This window comes from Bicyclus anynana, chromosome Z (assembly GCF_947172395.1).
Source record: "Bicyclus anynana chromosome Z, ilBicAnyn1.1, whole genome shotgun sequence".
Lineage (NCBI taxonomy): Eukaryota > Metazoa > Arthropoda > Insecta > Lepidoptera > Nymphalidae > Bicyclus > Bicyclus anynana.
Window position 1 is genome coordinate 13,351,508 of NC_069110.1, and position 4,515 is coordinate 13,356,022.

Genomic DNA, 4,515 nt, shown 5'->3' on the forward strand with positions numbered 1-4,515 from the left:
GTAGCAAGCTTCAAATACCCAAAAAAATAATGACATATTTTTTGAGAGAAAATACAACAAAACATTAAATTATGTTATATACTACTTGAAATAAATGGACAATATTTAATTTACAAATTAAAGATTTTAATAAGTAGGTCACTCAAAACAAAAATGGATAGCCTACCAAAAGCTTTTTCTTTTGAAAAGAACAAACTAGGTAAAGGAAAATTGTATGCCTTGAAAGTAGTCTCCTGTTGTCACTTGGAGGAACAAATTCACCATAACACTAATGATTATTTTACACCAAACAAAAATAAGCTTCATTATTAAAAACAGTAAAAACAAAAATATGAAATAATCCAGTTTTCATTTCTTTAACATATTTATTTAAAAAAAAAAAAAAAAAACATCTGTAAATATGCATTTTAAATAATAAGAAACATGAAAAAATAGAGATTGACAGTATTTCATATAATTAACTTGTTATCTTATGGCAGTTTGTCACAGTCCTTTACCTATCACTTGGGGACAAATCAATATACCAATGCAGCATAGAGTACATTAAATAATGACTCACCTTGTGTGATGTTACAATAATTAGTTGTACATGTTCATAGACTATAATATCTATATCATAAGAGAGTGAATTAGAACTAACACAGTGGCAACACTGTGCATGCTGTTATTTAAATATAATTAAATTAATTTTATTATTTATAAACTGGTCTTTTAGAGCAACCACTTATTCTGGTGTAATCTTCTTAGGGTGGTTAGTGCTTTTTCATAGTTTATCAATCTGGTAGAATCTACTTTCTTTCACAATTCAGCAATCTGGAAGAGTAGACATGTGCTCCTACAAACTGACTTTATACCCCAATTTCTTGTTGCAGACTTTGCACTGAAATAAAAACCAACATTAAAATTACTATCTATGTGTGTATCTATAATTGATCTATGATTCAGTAAGAATTTTTATCAGATATTAATGATAATAATTGCTGAGGCCAACATTTTAATGTGCTCTCTAAAGCTCACTCCAGCTGAGAACTTTGGAAAAAATTATCAATCGTTCATAGCCCTGCACAGGATTGAAAAACCAGGACCTCATCATCCTAAGCCACACACCCACACAGGCTAACAATAGGACCAAAAGTAGCCTCAAATAATGAAAATTAATAAAAAAAAATTAAATGGCATGTCTCCCAAAAATGAGTCAAGTAATGTAGCAAGACTTTTTCCTTTTACTTTGATATTTTATGAGAAAGATTTTGCTGTGGGGTTAACTAGAACCTATAAATAAATAACTAGCTAATGCTATAGGAGTTAATTGAATTCTCAAAAAACTGACCTAGTGCTTGTTGGACCAAGTGCATGGAAGGGTTCTGTAGATTAAATTAGCACTTTCAACACTTCAATCCACTCTCTATGCACAAAAATAATATGTAATAAATTAGCAATACTCCACACTATGCGATAGACATTAAAAAAAACATGTTTTAGTAATACTTAAAACAGTAATATTAATAGTTTACGGGCCATACAAAAATAATGATTTTCTTTGCAGTTTTAATAGATGGTATGGAACTCTTCAAGTGTTCACACTTGGGATGTAATGTGAGGATGATTTTTTTTCCTTTCTATCCCATAGTGTAGGGTATTTGAGAATAAGCTCATGCTCGACCGCAATCTCACCTGATGGTGTAGATGTGGCGTAAGGTGGAACATGCTTGTCTAGAAGATGCCATTCTCATCTTAAAGATGGTCAGGTTGTAAGAATTTAACTTTTTAAATTAAAAAATTAAAAGGTTTTTTATTTAATCTTTGTTTTAAGATAATGTTATTAGGTTAAGTTGATCCGAATGAAGACAATTTAATATTATTACTATTATAACTACCACAGTTAAATACAGCCCAGTGATAGACAGCCTGGTGGACACCAGTTTCAGCAATACAGTTTCATCTTTCTATTTGGTTACAGAACCCTAAAAATATAAATATGCATTACCTAATGTGTACAGTAAGAGATGACCTGTGTGCCCAAGAAGCTGCAGAGTGGGCACTCATACTGCTTCTCTCCAGTAAGTTTCTGCTTCAGGTGATAGTCATTCCTCGTGAATATGCGGCCACAGCTCTGGAGGACAAATAATATTGCTTGATTATTTTTACGTAGGTGTAGATTAAGGTAACATTTTAATGATATTAATATATTTGTATCTACTTAAATACAGTTTATTTACTATTCTTTAAATCTTGAACTGTTAGATTGACTTAAATATTTTAGTTGTTGGAGCCGTGATAGCCCAGTTGATATGACCTCTGCCTCCGATTCCGGAGGGAGTGGGTTTGATTCTGGTCCGGTGCACCTCCAACTTTTCAGTTGTGTGCATTTTAAGAAATTAAATATTCGGTGTGTCAAATTGTGAAAGAAAACATTGTGAGGAAACCTACATAACAGAGAATTTTCCTTATACTCTGCATGTATCAAGTCTGCCAATCCACATTGGCTATCCACATTGATATCGACGACTTGTTGATATTGATCGACGAAACAGTCGGTGCAGATCTTTTTCGAAAATGAGCATGCCGCATGGTTTCCATGTAATTTTTAAACAATCGATTATTTTGTCATGTAACCATTTTAAACATATTTCTATTAAATGAGCTAAGGGATCTGCTATCCAACCTAAACGGCACACGTTGCCATAATTAGTGAAAATATTCGAAGTTGTACAATGAATGAAACAAAATTAAACATTTCGGACTCGGCTACTTACGAACGATGAAACATCTTCTTCAATTGGAGGAAATATTCACGGTTTTATTCGTACTACATCGTTTTTCTTCTGAATCGTCACATCATAATCATTACAATCAATTAGCAACTTAGCAGAATCAGAATTAATTTTTTCTATTACTGCAATCTTAAAAATTAAAAATGGCGATTGACAAAAAAAATTTCCATTTTCCTGTGATGCAAAATCACAGACGACAAATGAAGATGCAAAATTATCTAAAATCAGTGATGCCAACATTTCAAGGAAAAAAATAGTAGAACAACCATAGATACCACAGACAAAAAAGAACAACGTTTTTATTGATTTTTTATCATTAAGTTTTTTTTAACAATTTAGAACATTTAAAAGCTTTGACCATTATTATCAAGACCTGCCTCGCTAACTGTTACCCTTCTGTCAAAGATCAAAAATCAATGATCTAATGCGTTTATAAAAACTGTTGCTATAGAATCGATGTTTCATTGTTGTAAGCGTTGTCGTCGTGTATAGAGCTCCCTAAAAATGCCGGTTTCTGTAGTTGAATGGCATAAAAAAACGGCCAAAAACTTGTAGTTTAGTAAAAGATATAGTAACGTTTCACTTATATGTATTTCTACCTTAATTTTATTAAATTTGTATTATAAACAATTTCTAAGAAGAATCGATTCTATTGACGGAACAGCAAAAAATCGATCAAGTAATTAAATATTCATATATATATATTTAACCTGTGGATAGTCTAAGCGATATGTTTGTACGCTCAAATTTAAAGTTGTATGTAGTTTATTGGTCACAGAATACATTTAGTGGTGTCAAATATTTTTTGATGTGTGAGCGTACCGCGTACCGCGCCCCTCCCTCCTCGCCCCCAAGTCCCCCTCAAAAAACGCCAGACTTTTTTGTTGGTAAATTTGGGTGCGAAACAGGTCCATAGTCTGGGTGACCGCTCATTGACAATTTTTAATTGTGCGTGATTTAATTGGACGATTTAAGTTGGATAGATGTGCGGGCTGTCATACATCGCTATACCCTTCGACCATAGTCTAAATAGTCAAAAGCTATACCTGTTCTAAAATCGGCCGACAAATTAAACAAGCCAACTAAAACTAAAAGCATAGATTCAATAAGAAAAGAAAAAAATACCATTCGTTCAAAGAAATATAGTGAAAACGGGAAAATTTTCAAATTGTTAAAACCTAAAACATTCTCTTCTCTCTCTCAAAGGTTAAACACTCAGACGTGTTTAACCTTTGAGAGAGAGAAGAGAATGTTGTGTATGTTGTCTATGTATCTAAGTGTAACAAATTTTAAGATGAATTAAAAAAAAAATCTACATTACTTAAGTTAGAGGCGGACAGCGCTGTCGCATGTTTACGTACCGCGCGGCTGTAGGTATTTATTTAAAAAATACGGCCGAGTTACAATACTGCTTGTATATATTTTTACTGTGGCAATGTGTTTGTTAGTGTGTGTAAAAATTACGCGTGTGTGTATTGCGAGTCAAATTTATAGTTGTGTGTAGTGTATGGACACAGAATATACTTAATGGTGTTAAACGTTTTCGATGTGTGAGTTTACCTCATCCCCCTAAAAAAATGACAGACTTTTTTGTTGGTGAATTTGGGTGCGAACCACGTCCAGTTATTAATGGTCTAAGGAAATCAAAGATAAAGGACTTTATCTATGCGTTTAAATACTCTTTCTTTGGTTTTTAATAACCTGTTACCTGTCATCAGGGACTGTGGTCTGTGATGTGAAA

General features: G+C 32.7%; 1 long non-coding RNA gene across 1 annotated transcript; it reads right to left on the reverse strand.

Moving 5' to 3' along the window:
• Window positions 1-374: 374 nt before the first annotated feature.
• LOC112049823 (uncharacterized) lies at window positions 375-2,912 on the reverse strand. Its single transcript, XR_002887111.2, has 3 exons — window positions 2,757-2,912; window positions 1,988-2,113; window positions 375-880 (listed from the first exon to the last, which is right to left on the reverse strand). It is a non-coding gene; the product is annotated as an uncharacterized LOC112049823 (long non-coding RNA).
• Window positions 2,913-4,515: the final 1,603 nt, after the last annotated feature.